Consider the following 16,636-nt stretch of genomic DNA (forward strand, 5'->3'; position numbering starts at 1 on the left):
ATCTGAACATGTTTCGCAGCTTCCAGGAAGACTGATTGCCGGAACTACTGCGTGTCTTTTGTTACTGCTTTCTATAAATGTCATCAAATTGTTGCTGTCCCTCTCGGAGTTTCTATCTGGCTTACATTGTGCTAAATAAATGATGATCATAATGATGACGATGACAAAGACGATGACGACGATGATGATCTGCTATTAGGTTGTTCAACGAAATGGTTATCAGCGCCTCTTCTCTCTACCACTAACATTCACAGTCATTCTGGTTATTAAGCTCAAACATGGTAGATCATAAAAAGCGAGCGAGATGGCTAAGGCAGTGGCCAAGGCATTGTACCCGCATTCTGGAGAATCGCGCTCGTCTGTCCAGATTTGGATTTTGCGTTTATCGCCACAATACACTACCTGACAGAAAAAAGTCATGCACCAGAAGTCATGATCGGACGCCAATGTAACTTCGTACACGTACACACCACCAGCGGGCATTTAACTGGCTGGAGTCGGACTTCTTTGTGGCACGAAGAACAGCCACCAGAGTGTGTTAGTGTTGTTCGCGTTTAGTGTTGTTACCACGCCTGACAATGCGCACGAACAGCGTCAAACGTTGAGTAACCACTGTGCAAGACACGGAGATGCCACCGGCTCGTTTCAGGCAGGGTAATCAGCACCTGACAGAGTTTGGAAGGGGCTTAAATATGGGTTCCCATTTGGCCGGCTGGTAGAATCGTGCAATCTGTAGGTATGTGGGGCAGTCGCATGTCATGGTGGCCCGTTGTTGGACTGCATGGGAACTAGACGACAGGCATATTCGTCGTCAACGTTCTGACCTACCGCCACTAACCGCCACGAAGCGTATCGTAAGCCTTTATCTACGTCTGCCATCTGAGAACAAGAACTGATCTCAATGTAACATTCTCTGTCTACCCGCAGCGTTAGCTGGAGTCTAGCAAAATCCAGACTGCGGAATTACCTTCCCATATGTGGGCTATGTTAACACCACAGTACACATGGCTGCGATAATGATGGAAGCTGAAGAAATTAATCAAAATTTTTGCCTTGGTCGGGATTTGAACCCGGACTTCCTTGCCTACAGGAATGCTAGCCATTACACAATCGCAGCACTATGGCTAACATCGTTGCGCGGATTACCCCAAGTCCAATGCCCTCCCCAACACAAACTTCAGTTCATATCTTCATCTCACTATTCCCCTTCTTAACTGCTGCAGTGGATAAAACACGATTACACGAATTAGGTGGGATTGACAAACTGCCTATTGGCTTCTGTCTCGGGTTCTTCGACCGACGTTCATCTAATGATTTTTCTGACGTTTCGCCAGCACGAGTGGCTGGCATTGTCAAAGCTTCACCCTCCACTGCCGGTGGTGAAAAATCATTAGATGAACGTCGGCCGAAGAACCCGAGACAGATGCCAATAGGCAGTTTGTCAACAAGTGGCCACGAAAGCCTTAACAATTTTGTAGGTGGGATTACTAGAAATCTGAACCTGTTTCCCAGATTAGACTAAGACTGCTCTGCCGAAACTGTTGCACGTCTTTCGTCACTGTTTTCTATAAATGTCATCAAACTGTAGGTGTCCCTCTCGGAGTTTCTATCTGACATACATTATGCTAAATAAATTCCTGTCTAGTAAGCAACGAGACCCGGGTTCAAGTCCCGGCCGAAGCACAAATTTGAATTCATATCTTCAGCTTCCATCATTATCGCAGATAAAGGTGAGAGTCAAATGCCTCGAGAAAACTTTAATTATAAGAACACGTAGCTGCTTTCGGGACGGTGCCGCGACCGGGAAGCGTGGACTGTTGATTAATGGCGTTGCAGTGTGTGCAGCGATGAATTGTGATTCCCCACAACCCCCGGTGGCCATCGGCGAGTATGGCGGAGCCCTGGGGCGAAGTCCCACATTTCCAGTATTTTGGAAAGGCACCGCGGTGTTGGTCCGGGCGTTTTGATGTGCGAAGCAGTCATAAATGGCTTACTACATGGATAGACAGAACAGAGACTAAAACAGTAGAGCTCGGTTAATTGGTTGATCACTTATTATGTAAACACTTGAGCCAGTCATCCTGGAGCACACTTAATTATTAACTCACACGACACACAAAATTTTAAATCTAAGACCGCATTCCTTTACTGTTACATAAATCTGAGGACAGACTGGCCAGTGAACTGGTGCCTACCCTCTTGTTACAGAACAAATTCCATTACAGTGTGTAAGTAGGCTGTTCAGGTTTTTATGTTGGTAATGCCACGTATCGCTCTATATGAAAATCGCTGACTGTGCTGTGTGAAGTCTGTGGCTGGTTTGCATTGTTGGAATATTTGCTATTGTAGTGTTGAGCAGTTGGATGTGAACAGCTCGTAGCGTTGCGCAGTTGGAGGTGAGCCGCCAGCAGTGGTGGATGTGGGGAGAGAGGTGGCAGAATTTGGAGGGCGGACGATCTGGACGTGTGTCCATCAGAAAGAGTAATTTTGTACTATTGGATATCGTGAACTGATATATATATGACTTTTGAACATTATTAAGGTAAATACATTGTTCTCTGTGAAAATCTTTCTTTTGCTAACTATGCCTATCAGTAGTTAGTGCCTTCAGTAGTTAGAATTTAGTTATTTACCTGGCAGTATTGGCGCTCGCTGTATTGCAGTAGTTCGAGTAACGAAGATTTTTGTGAGGTAAGTGATTCATGAAAGGTATAGGTTATTGTTAGTCAGGGCCATTCTTTTGTAGAGATTATTGAAAGCGTTGCGCTAAAAATATTGTGTGTCAGTTTAGTGTTGATCAGAATAAGTAAAGAGCGAAATGTCTTGAGCACATTCAGTTCTGCTCAGCTGTTTGAAAATCAAATAACGTAAGGGGTTTACCAGCACAGTAATTTATGAATTTTTCTAAGGGGACGTTTCAAATGTAGCCTATAGAGGTCGTGCTTAAACTCTGACGGTTGGTGGGTTATACCACTGTATGAGGAACCCACGTGTTGAACGGCACTGTCCTAACTGGCGACACGTTAAATTTACCTCGTCTCACCTCAGAGCCTGAAATCAGGAATGTAATGACCGGATTGTCCTTCAAGGGCAGCCACTATGGTTCTTACCGACGCAGTGCCTCAACAGGGCAAGTAGAGTGGCAGCACACTGTGCCACAGACTGTGCAATACTTAGCCATCATTAGTTTCATTTAAATTTTCCTCTCAGGTTCTTGCGTGCCTCTGCACACAGTACGATGGCACCCCCTTTCCCCGCCTTTATAACAGGAGAAGGGCGTCCCAGAGTGTCTTGGTTTGTTTACCTGCTGAATCATGCGCTGGACATCGTCGCGGACACTTAGGGAAAAGGATCAGGATAAGGAGTTTGGTTGCACAACTGCATCTGTTCCAGCGCCCTCAATATGACACATAATTCTACATCATGCTCGGAACCTCATTAGATAAGTCAATGTTGAGGGTTCAGTCAGAGACTGTCTAAGAGGAGCGTAGGGAATCCGGCGACTTACAAGAGTCATCAGCCCATGTAACGACTTAGCTGCAATGCAGAGCAAAAATATGGTAAAACAATGGTTGAAAACTACAGACGCACAATCCCATCTGAAACCAGATGACTCTAAAATAATTTTGAGAGTACTTATCAATGACCGTCCGCTACAGTGGTGTAGTCCGTACCTACAAGTGATAACTTCGGCTCGGCACTAATTACAGATGGTTTCGATGTTAATAGACATAAACCGCAATCTCTTAATCGCAGTGAAAATAACGTTCTGTTAGTGACTGACCGCCTGCAGTGGCAGTTTCGTACGTATTAGTTCCCTTTAGAGTTAATTTGTGAATTACTCTGCTTCTTTTGTTGTTGTGAGCATGCTTGACGCTTAAAAATAACTTTTTACTATGTAGGCCGGAAACTACAGAGGAAAAAAAATCACTTTTTTGTAAAATTAACTCACGGAGTTTGATGCTGGTCGCTACAGACCGCTGACGTAAACATCGCAAGGGTGAGATGTGAGCATTTACGGTACGTACAGCCCCGACTTTCGCTCGCCCTTTCATTTCACCTCTTACTTCTCATCTCTTTTTCCTCGAAGACACTGTCCATTCTATTACTCTACATTCATGGTTGAACCATGCCACCCCTTCCTGCCTCGAGCCCCCCACCCAACCCCACGTCACCTGCTCGTCACTCAAACCTTCAACTCCATCACTACATCCTCATTGTACTTATACATTAAATAAACACATAATAACGAACGACACAACACACCTGTGGCGAATAACTGAGAAACAAACATTTTTAGACCAAATAAAAGGTTATCGGTAAAACTGGTAACACTACACAAAACACACTACACACAAAGTAGGCAGAAAGATACCAGCAGTTGTGGTGCTATATTGCGCTGTGTTTCACTGGGATTATGGCAGAATTAACAGTGCCAAATGAAGGAATAAGCAGACGCCGTTCCCTGATGTGAGCGACAAGAAGTCATGAAACATCGTAAGTAAAATCATCTTATATAATGAACTGTTTTTAGATGTAGATTGTAAGTATCTCTCATTACGGACCACTGATGATGTTTTATTTCAACGAAACTAAATGTGTTTGGTGATAAAATACGCATTTTCTTGTAGCTGCAGCGACGAAATTGAAATACCTTCAGTAATTATAAACCAACTTCGGACAATACGGGCACGCAAATGAAGAATTTTACGGTCATACGAATGAGGAAGAAAGAATAATATCCCTCTGTGTGGAATTCAGTCTTTTTTAACCCACGAAAGTAGTCGTAAAGTCTCAACTTTAATTTTTTTTGTGGCACTTACATGTCTGCAGGACCGTTAGACAATGAAATTCCGGCCCCTCATTACCGTAGTGCGCCGATAGGGAAACCAAACAAATGGTGTAGTCCATTGATAAGTGGAGTATCTCGGAGTGTTCATTTTCTGCATCTGAAGAGGAATAACGTTGCAGCATCCATCCTGAGCTAGTGGGACGCAGCATCATTAGGTGACGGAGACGCTTCCAGGGTCGTCAAACCAGTATGAATGATGAATAACTGAAGTAAACTTCACAAGCCAAGATTGCTAAAAAAAAAAAAGCATTTTCTTACATGACCGCTTTCGACGAACTACGCTGTTATCATCGGATCTTATGTTTATGCTAAGCTCTGTCGAAACGGGTGATCCAGTAAAATATTTTTTAAAGATCTTGGCTTGTGAAATTTTCTTCAGTTACTGTACACTTCTCATGTCAGGAATATACGAGGGGCGTCCAACAAGTAAAACAACACACTTTTATCCCTCAGCCAGTTTCGGTTGAAAAAATACGAAATTTGTCGTTGGACATCGTAGAATATTCCCGCTTCAGTTGCTGCAGTTTTATAAAGTTCCAATAGGACGCAACGTTACATGTAGCCTCCAAAATGGCGTCTATAACGGACGTGCATTCCAAGCAAAGAGCAGTCACTGAGTTTCTTTTGGTGGAGGACCAGAGAATCCCAGCTATTCATAGGCGCCTGCAGAACGTCTACGGAGACCTGGAATTGAACAGAAGCACGGTGAGTCGTCGGGCGAGGCGCCTGCCACCATCGCAACAAGAACGCACTAAACGTGCGAACACTCGCCTTCGAGGTGATCGACGTCGTCTTGTTCACCGCCACAAAAAAGCCACCAAACTTCTCCTTCTCCATGACAGCAAAGGCCTGACACAAGTCTGCGACCCCACACCCCACAGGAGACCACAAAACTTCATTGGGTTTTTCTTCCTCATCCACCCTGATGATGATGATGTCCCATACTCCGTAACAGAGCACAGGGGACGATGCGGCAAGGTCCTAGTAGAGGTGGTTTGCCAATGCCTTCCTCCGACCGTAATGGGGATGAATGATAAGGATGAAGACGACACAACAACACCCAGCCATCTCTAGGAGGGTGAAAATCCCTGACCCCGTCGGGAATCGAACCCGGGACCCCGGGCTCGGGAAGCGAGAACATTACCGCGAGACCACGAGCTGCGGACAAACATATGGAGTAGTCCATTGATAAGTGGAGTATCTTGGAGTGTTCATTTTCTGCATATGAAGAGGAATAACGTTGCAACATCCATCCTGAGCTAGTGGGACGCATCATCATTAAGTGACGGAGACGCTTCCAGGGTCCGAAGTAAACTTCACAAGCCAAGATCGCTAAAAAAAGCATCCACCCTACAGCCCAGATTTCGCACCTTCCGACTTCCGTCTGTTTGGCCCAATGAAGAATGCACTCAGCGTGAAGCAGTACTTTGATGATGTGGAAGTTACTGATGCAGGAAGACGGTCGCTCCAACATCGACCAGGGAGCGTACAAGCCCTTCCGGTAAGGTGGTGTAACACCGTCGCATTGCACGAAGGAAATTATGGTGTACTGAAAACCTGAATAAAAGCAGCCTGCTTTCGGGGAAAAAATGTATTACATTACTTGTTGAGTGCCGCTCGTATACGTCTGAATGACGAAGAACGTGAAGAACCGGGAACCGCATACCAAGTCGCATACCTGGTGCCGTATCGCGTTGGAGGTTGTACTGGGAAGAGGTACAATCAGTCATGGATCAGATTTCACCTTTCTGACAACATTATGAGCAGAGATAGGTCGCCGTCCGCTGGCTTCCGCGGTTGCTGACGTTTATTCAAAACGATCGCCGGCCCAAGGCAGCTGCGGAAGTGTTGCAGCCTTGTCGGGGCAAACCATGTGAGTCTTTTAGCCGCTTAATCGCCACTGACGAGTGCCGTGTTTATCACTATTTCCGCGAAACATAGGAGAAAAGCAAGCAGTGGCTTCACCACAACATTGGATCCAGACCATTATCTGGCAAGGTGTTTTTGGCACTGCTGTGGTGTGGAGCTACCAGATTATGCTCAAAATGCTCAAACTGTCACAGGAGCATACTATCCAAATTTCTGTCAACACAAAATGTCGGGGCAGTAATCAAGATTTTTTTCCGAGGTGAAAATGTCAAGTTTATGACTACCGCTCCTCTAAATACCAACAAAGATATACGACCATCATCAAACATTTTATCGGCATATCTTCTGTTGGTACCAAAGGAATGCAAACAGCGCGCCCGCGCGGAACGCTTCGAATGTCGACGCACATTTCACGCTTCGCCTCGCTGCCACGCATTATGAACACGCAGGACCTGTTGACTCTGCAACCGATACACGCCAGAATCTTGTTAAGCGGGCTTTAATTCTACTGGAAAGTTAAATTCGTGATGAATAGAAAATCTTCAATTTGCGTGAAATATTATATCTTTCGGGAAAACCTGTTAATAACATATAGAATGGGTGTTATTAGCATGAAATAATTAAGTTTACACAAAGCCGGAAATAAATTTAGTGCTTATTATTGTTCGTATGCTCTTGCATTAACATATACGTCTTAACTGTACAAAGAAAGCAGGAAAAAGGTAAAGAACGGAAAGGCAAAATAAGTATTTAAGACAAAAGACGGATACTGCTTTACGAAGATAACTAAGTTACTAAACTGATTACTCCAAACTTTATACATTATGATTGTATGTTTTACATACATAAGTCTTTTTTTTTTCACCACAAACAACAAACTTTATAGTCATACTATTATATTTGCACTAAAAAAATAGTTTTATTAAAACAATGAAAAAAGAGAAAATTACTAATATTTTACTATAGGACACCACTGACCTTTCATTAAGATTGTCAGGGAACAACCTCTGTTCCGTTTATTACTACTGTTATTCCTGGTGTTGAAAAAATTTACAGCGCTTGACGTCTGGGACTTTTTCCTGTTTAAAGATTGTTGAGGAAGTCGACAACCAACCACAAATACTTTTAAGAAAGCTTTATTTTATTGCCATAATAGATTTCGGGCTATTACACACATGAAGAAATGATGGAAAGGAACGAAAGGTTCAAGAGTGGAATTAAAATTCAAAGTGAAAAGATATCATGATATGGTCCGCTCGCAACATAGATATCCCGAGTGAAAGTGACGAAAGGTTACAGGATATGCTGAACAGAACGGACAGTCTAAGTAGTATAGAGCATGCATTGGGAGTAAATCGAAGAAAGATGAAAGTAATGAGAAGTAGCAGAAATGAGAACAGAGATAAACTTAACATGAGGACTGATGGTCACGAAATAGATAAAGTTAAGGAATTCTTATACGTAGGCAGAAAAATAAATAAGGACGGACGGATTAAGAAGAACGTAAAAAGCAGACTAACACTGGCAAAAAGGGCATCCCTGGCCAAGAGAAGTCTACTGGTATTAAACATAGGCCTTAATTTTAGGAAGATATTTCTAAGAATGAATGTTTGGAGCACAGCATTGTTTGGTAGTGAAACATAGACTGTAGGAAAAGCGGAACAGAAGAGAGTCGAAGCATTTAAAATCTGGTGCTACAGACGAACGTTGAAAATTAGGTGGACTGATAAGGTAAGGAATGAATACGTTCTGCGCAGAATCGGAGAGGAAAGAAATATGTGGAAAACACTGATAAGAAGAAGGGATGAAAATATGACATGTGTTTAGATATCATGGAATAACTTCTATGGCACTAGAGGTAGCTTTAGAGGGCAAAAGCTGCAGAGGAAGACGGAGACTGGGAAACGTCCAGCAAATAATTGATGACGTGGGTTGCGAGTGCTACTCTGAGATGAGGAGGTTGGCACAGAATAGGAATCCGTGGTGGGATGCATCAAACCAGTCAGAAGATTGATGACCCAGAAAAACACATGTTCGGATAAGCAGACGACATGCTGCTAAAGGTACTGTGCACTAGAACAATTGCAGCCAGCTCAGGATGGGTGTAATGGTCCGAAATGGGTTATAGCAATGAGATAAGGCTTCTTAAAAGTATTTGCGGCTTGTTGCGCTCTGTCTTAACAGTCTTTTACTCTGTAACAGCCACAGCGTTCAACAAGATTCAGTATAAATGAAATATAATGTTTGGTTAGTATCATTACGATTGCTATTAGCAACTGTCACCAAGCTTTGAGCTGACATATTTTGTACAACGAGTTTAGCGAAAAATTGCCTCATCTTCACGTATATGCTTGTGTATTTTCTCGTCTAATCATTGTGTGAGGGAAGTTATTGTGGCGTTTTAGGAGGGAGAACCACAATTACGAAACGGATGTGACACTGTCGCTTTTGACCGATGGCATTTTGAAAGCCATGAATCGTAGCTGTCAGGTAGTATAGCATTTCTTGTCATTCGAGAAGCATCTTGACTCAGTAACATCAGCGCTTATTACTCAAACAACAATCATAAGGTGTGTCAACTTAAACGCAAGACTGGACAGCGTACTGCTTGACAGGGGTAACGCGACACGTTATCTTGGATGGAGAGTCATAGTGAAGTAGTGTCTCACAAAAAATGCACAAATATTCAGGAGGATCCTGATAAGATTTCGAAGTGGTGCAAAGATTGGCAACTTGATTGAAAGGTTCAGAAACGAAAATTTGTTCACTTATAAAACGAAAAAAAATGTATCCTATGACTAAAGTACGAACGAGTCACAACCGGAATCAGTCAACTGATAGAAATACCCGGTTGTAACAACTTGTACGTATATGGAACAGAGTAATCACACCGGATCAGCCGTAGGTAAGGCAGGAGGCAGAGTTCGGCTCGTTGCTAGGACTGTGAAAATGCGAACAGTCTACAAAGGAGACTACGTACAAAAGACTCGTAAGAGCCATCCTACATTTTGTAAGTGTATGTGACCCATAACAAATAGGAGTTATAGGGGAGATTGAGCATATACATAGAAGGGCAGAAGGAATGGGATATTGTTAAGGAGATTCTGATATCCCCTAATGGTCAGACATTTGAAGATAGACGCCGCTATCCAGCGAGAGCCTACTTACAAAGTTTCAAGAACAAGTAATAACTGAGGAATCTGGGAATATACTATGACCCCTTACGTATCGTTTCCGTAGGGGATGCGAAGTCATGATGAGACTAGAAAAAAAAGACATTGCATTTGCTGAAACGGAAACGGTGATTGACGTATTGAAAGGTACAACCATAACCGGTTTCGGTCTCCAAAGGCCGTCTTCAGATGCTATGCGCGTCATTTGTTGTGCAAATGTTAATGATTTGTCAACTAAAACTAAAGATTAGACTGCTAACGTCTGCAGCTGTGTGATGCTTTTCCCAGACGACGCAGTTGTGTACAAGAAGATGACGTCAATAGAAACTTGTCACTAAGTGCACATTATCAGCGACTGGTGCAAAGATTGGCATCTGACAGTCAACATAAATAAGTGTAATGTAATGTGTCTATTAGATGGGTGGATGGAAGGGTGTATGGATGGATAGATTGGGTTTGCGTTTAGGGCGCACAAAAATGGTTCAAATGGCTCCGACCACTATGGGACTTAAGATCTGAGGTCATCAGTCCCCTAGAACTTAGAACTACTTAAACCTAACTAACCTAAGGACATCACACACATCCATGCCCGAGGCAGGATTCGAACCTGCGACCGTAGCGGTCGCGCGGTTCCAGGCTTTAGCGCCTGGAACCGCTCGGTCACACCGGCCGGCGGCGCACAGAAGTGGATCATTGACGCCCACAGTACACAAGAGGGTGCGATATATTTTCACTATGTTACCAGCTATCAGTCAGAATCTTCAAATATCTAGGAATGTGAAGTCACTGTCGCTGCATCTTGAGCGATACGAGCAAAACACAATCTCTGTCCAGTGCGGCGACGCCTGGTTAAGCATGTGTGGACTCTTCGCGAACTGGCTGTTTTAAGCCCGCGCCACAGCTGCAGTTGTCAAAGCGGTGTCTATAGATGCGGGCGGTCACAAAGAGTCAGTCAGGAGACGCTGTCGAATGGTAGCCGACAAGAGTACTGAATTTTACGGTCGCCTATCGGTCGAAGTGGAATAATAATACCGAACAGTAACTTGCAAGTGGAGAATGTCTCTTCTTTTTGTCAGTGTTTCCATACATTCCTTTCCTCGTTTGTTCTGCGGAGAACGTCCTCATTCCTTACCTTATGAGTCCACGTAATTTTCAGTATTCTTCTGTGGCACCAAACCTCGAAAGCTTCTGTTCCGGTTTCCCCACAGTCCATGTTTCAGTACCACACAGTGCTCTGTTTACGGTACGGAGTGACTGAAGGTGGAACCACCAGAATCGAGGAGACTCCAGGAACAGTACCATTCTTAGGACAAAACGTCTAAATTGCAGACAGATTCACCGTGAAATACTGGCGGCATATGAACGGAATGCAACGCGGCGTCCAGCAGTGCTAAAATGGTGCCAGCTGTTTGACCGCGGCTGCACGAACGTGCGTGATGCTGATCCGCTGTACACCCAGATCTTGCACCGCTCGATTTTCATTTTTTCGGCAAGCTGAAAGATCATCTTGGGGAAAGACGTATTTCAACGACCAGGACGTTCGTATACTGGTCTCTAATTCAGCGAGTTACTGCTTATTTACTATCTTGTGTATTGATGTGACCTGTGCTACTCTGCAGTCTAAACGTACGGTTGCTTCGTCTAGGGAGTGATCATACGTGATTACTACAAATGGATTTATTTCATCAACATACTCTGACTAAAAACAAAGCAACAACTAAAAATAATTAATGTAGAGCAATGAAAATTCGGAAATGCATTTGTCTAGATAACACATTTATGTGATTAACATTACAAGTTCACAGGCTAATGTAGGGACGAGATACGCCATTGCAAATGTGGAATCCTGGTACATTAATAACCGTTGTAACCGACAGAATGTTGAATGCAAGCATGCAAACGTGCATGCTTTGTGTTGTACAGGGATACCAGTATATGGGATGGAGTTCCGTGCCGGTCAATACAGGGACGGTTAATGCTGGTTGTGGATGAGGCTGGACTCGTTGTTCCATTATCTCTCACATGTGCTCGGTTCGACACAGATCTAGTGATTGAGGAGGCCAAGGCAACATGTCAACAGTCTGCAGAGAATGTTGTTTTACAACAGCGGAAGGTAGGCGAGCATTATCCTGTTGGAAAACACCATCTGGATGTTGTTCATGAATGACAGCACTATAGATGGAATCACCATATTGACGTACATATCCGCAGTCAGGGTGCGTGGGAAACCATAAGAGTGCTCCTGCTTTCATACGAAATTGCATCCGAGACCATAAACCCAGGTGTAGACGCAGTGTGTCTAGCACACAGTACACCTTCTAACACTTCCCTCTCGGTAGTGCCACGTGGCCGTCCGGAACCCGATCTTCTCGCGACTGTACACTGCCGTGAACGCTGCACGCAATAATGTACAGTGGCTTCATTCCTGCCAGTTATTTTTGCAGTATCGCAGAAGAAACATCCAGCTTACCATAGTCCTTCTAACGCACGGCCATCACTGGCACCAAGGAAGAACCAGCTTTCATCACAAAACAAAAAATTCCTCCACTCTGTTCTCCAATGAGCTCTCGCTTGACACCACTGAAGTCGAAACTGGCGGTGGTCTAGGGTCAGTACTATTGTGTCTCACTGTTTAGAGGCACAAAACGCGTGGGTGTTTTCAGCTCGTTGTTAAATGCAAATAAGTAGGAGTCTGTAAGGGGTCCGTAGGCCCTTACTATAAGTTTGCACTCGGCACAGGTCGAAAGGGCAAACAATCGATAGTGTGTCGTGTTGCGAATGCGAGAGTAGAGTTGAGTCAGTTCCCAGGTTGCGGGCCGAGCCGGGTGGAGGCCTGTTGCGGTAATACAAGGCTGACCGATAAAGGGAGTGGCCATCGCCGTGGTTTAACCCCTTTGTGTTAGAATAATACGGGAAAGTGAAGAAGTATAATTACTAGAGTGATCAGTGATATTTCTGTGCCGATATTTTTGGTTTCGCGTCTACCGCGCCGGCATCATTTGGATTGCAGTGTTGGATTGCAGTGATTGAATTTGCGTGTGACAATAATGAATAACGAAGAGGCCTGTGCTGAAATTAGCCGTAATTAATTACGTATGACGAAGGCAGTGGCTGTCTCCTTTTTCTTGTGTTTTTGAGACGAATATAGGTCTTGATTAGTGAAGCTGTGTTGGCGTTCTTCTTGTCACCAGACATTTCATTATTACAGCATTTGAGAAGGTCAAAATGGAATGTAACAACTCCGTAGCAGTCAAATCCGATTGCCAGCCCCATTAGGTACACGGTCACATTAGTTAATATTTATTTGGGCTGCTATTCAGATCCCGATCGAGCGGGATAAGTAAAATATCGGAGGTGTTACAAGTCCGAGTTGACAGGAGCTGAAGGAGTCCAGGTTGCATTAATATGCGGCACGACACACTGTTAGAGCGAAGGATTATTATTCAAGAAACACATAGTACAATGAAATTACTTATCTTCAGTAGTTTGTAGGACTGCAGCTGCGGCTATGAACTGACAATCTCATAACATGGAATACTATGAACTAATACAACATATTCTCAGGGACTAAGCCTGATGGGCCCTCCTCAGAGAATCAATGCAAACATTACAGAACTGTGTGAGGGCCGATTATCAAAGTGCGTCTCCCTAGGTTGAAATCTATCTAAGAAGTGAACGAGGCACACTCCCGTTCCGTGGAGCTGCGCAGCCCGCTAGAGTGCGCTGTGCTCGGCAGACGACGGGCTGCCAACCTTGTGTTGGCGCGGCGTTGTAGTATCTGTGGCAATGATACTACAATGCACGCTACAGAGCGCCTAGCTCGGAGCTGTCCTTGAAGTAACCGTTGTGCCACTGCGGTGCCAACTGCTGCTGAAATTGTTGCTGAAGCGACAGTACGATTGCGCCGTAGCCATATGCCGAACACTTCCCTCTCTTAGTGTATCGAGGGGGGAGCGGGAAGGAGGGGGACAGATCCAGGCCTTCTTGCGACCGAACATTCCCTTTACCACTGCAATAATGTACAGTGGCTATATTCCTCCCATTTCTTTATGCAGTATCTCTGAAGGAACATCCAGATTGCCGTAGTGCTATTATCCGACCTCATTCAGATTCAGTGGAGTGTTGATTATGGCATCTTTGACGCCTTAAGAGTATTTTTGACTGACACCGACTTACCAAGTCCAATCTCAAAAATAACTAACGCTCACGACTGTTACAGCGCGTATTTAAAGCAAACCTGATTCGCATCATCATAGTGGCGTTACTGGCGCTGCTCTTAGGCGACTAGTGCGAAATTTTAACAGACATCGTCTGTCAGGTGTAGGAATGAAACTACCAACTTTCGTTTATGTCGCTCAACTCCTTCTTGAGATTTTTTTTTTTCCGTCAGCGTATTTCGAAAGAAACCAAGGTGGTATACAATGTTATTAGAGGGCGCCACAGTAGCTTTGCGGCAGTGCAAGAGAGACATACAGACAGAGAGAGAGATGAGCGGCGGCTCACGACAACTCGCCTCTGGCCCGCCACGGTCGGGCGCGCAGCGATTTATCGCGCGTCGCGATAAACCAGTTCGGCGCAGTCGCCGATGCCGCCGACCGCACGGCGTCTTTGACGTGACGCCGGGCCGCCGGTTATGAACGGGCACCAGCCGCCCACCCGGCTCACGTCGCACTGACTCCTCACGAATCGCACAACGGCCGCTCTGTGACGCCGAAAGGAAAGCTCTCTGCCCGCGCCGCTGCGGGAAGAGGCGTCGAGTGTGGCGGGCACCAGCAGCACGCCCCTCCTGCTGTCAGGCGCGCATCTTCAGCTGAATAACGAGTTGATATTCACACTCTTAGGTTTTACAATAAACACTATTGTTGTTGCGGTCTTCAGTCCCAAGACTCCCCACGCACTGCGAAAATCTCTTCATCTCTGCGTAGTTACTGCTGCCGGCATCCATTTTAACCTGCCTGTTGAATTCGAGGCCAATGGCCTTGCCGCAGTGGCAACACCGGTTCTCGTCAGCTCACCGAAGTTAAGCGCTGTCGCGCTTGGGTAGGGCTCGGATGGGTGACCGTCCGGGTCTGCCGAGCGCTGTTGACAAGGGGGGTGCGCTCAGCCCTTCTGAGACCAATTGATTGAAAAACTGACAACGGCCGGGAGAGTGGTGGGCTGACCACATACCCCTCCATACCTGCATCCAGTGACGCCTTAGGGCTAAAGACGACACTGCGGTCGGTCGGTACCGTTGGACCTTCAAGACCTATTCGGACGGTGTATAGTGCATTCGACCTTCGTCTCTCTCTTTCGCTTTTTCCTTCTGCACTTCGCTCAAAAATGGTTCACATGGCTCTGAGCACTATGGAACTTAACTGCTGAGGTCATCAATCCCCTAGAACTTACAACTACTTAAACCTAAATAACCTAAGGACATCACACACATCTATGCCCGAGGCAGGATTCGAACTTGCGACCGTAGCGGTCGTGCGGTTCCAGATAGTAGCGCCTAGAACCGCTCGACCACTCCGACCGGCGCACTTCGCTCCCTCACCAAGTTGACGATTAATCGATTCCTCATTATGTGTCCTGTAATCCCGTCCTGTCACGATACCCAAGGTTGAGGTAATGCGGAGGTGAGAAGCGTGGCCTTCCCCTTCCCTTGTTCAAAGCCTAATGTGCAGCCCAAGGGTGGTATATTCCCTTGTTCTTACAGTACACACCTCATGTTCATGTCATTTTGCAGAATTCAAGACTCAAGAGGTGTCTTCAGTCTTACCTCTTCGAGGAACCTTTATGCCAAGTCCTAGATGATCAAGTGCGAGCCTAATCTTCGTATTCAGTAATGGATGCGGGAAGGAAATACCTTATCCCTTGCGAGTCACAGTAAGTAGGAAATCTGCTACCATGAAAATTACAGGACACAAACTCCTCGTACAGCTAGGCCAAGAAGTCTGAATTCCTAGTGCAAATGATAAATTAGATTATCATTCTCAATGGGTGTGATTAAATTTCACCCGCACAGCAATACCTGCCACAAGATTATTCCTCACCGCCAGCTATCAAGGTTAACTTCCCTCTTCTTCCCACGTTACTATATCCCGGTTCGTTCTTTAATTCAAGTTGAAACATACACTTTTTTCCTCCTCAGTTTGATTCAGTACCTCTTCAATGATATACACATTTAAACTTCAGCGTTCTTCTGTGGCACCACTTTTAAAAGATTATACTCCTGCTGTCAGAAAAGTTCCAGGACAGGCTGGCTCTGAGAACTATGGGACTTAACTTCTGAGGTCATCAGTCCCCTAGAACGTAGAACTACCTAAACCTAACTAACCTAAGGACATCACACACATACACGCCCGAGGCAGGATTCGAACCTGTGACCGTAGCAGCAGCGCGGTTCCAGACTGAAGCGCCTAGAACCGCTCGGCCACTCCGGCCGGCTCCAGGACAGGACTCGGTAACAGATAAAACAGTGTGGGGTGTTGCATTGTCATGCAGTAAGAACCAATCGTAACGGCAGCGACATCGAATTGCTTGTCGCAAACGTTTCAAGATGTAAAGAGTTTGGTTCATTGTTTTACCTGGAGGAACATACTCATAGTGAAATAATCCTTTACTATCAAAGAGTGCGATCAACATTATCTTTCAGAATGAGATTCTCACTCTGCAGCGGAGTGTGCCCTGATATGAAACTTGAGAGCACTTGCTCGTGAAAGGCAAAGGTCCCGAGTTCGAGTCTCGGTCCAGCACACAG

At 45.1% G+C, this 16,636-nt stretch overlaps 1 protein-coding gene and 1 pseudogene across 1 annotated transcript in view; one reads left to right on the forward strand and one right to left on the reverse strand.

The window, feature by feature from the left end:
- Nucleotides 1-16,636, reverse strand: part of LOC126484521 (protein Wnt-5b-like) — a 606,999-nt gene that overhangs the window by 471,816 nt on the left and 118,547 nt on the right. The window lies entirely within an intron of this gene.
- LOC126485759 (5S ribosomal RNA) lies at nt 14,864-14,982 on the forward strand (annotated as a pseudogene).

This window comes from Schistocerca serialis, chromosome 6, assembly GCF_023864345.2.
Source record: "Schistocerca serialis cubense isolate TAMUIC-IGC-003099 chromosome 6, iqSchSeri2.2, whole genome shotgun sequence".
NCBI classification, from domain to species: Eukaryota; Metazoa; Arthropoda; class Insecta; order Orthoptera; family Acrididae; genus Schistocerca; species Schistocerca serialis.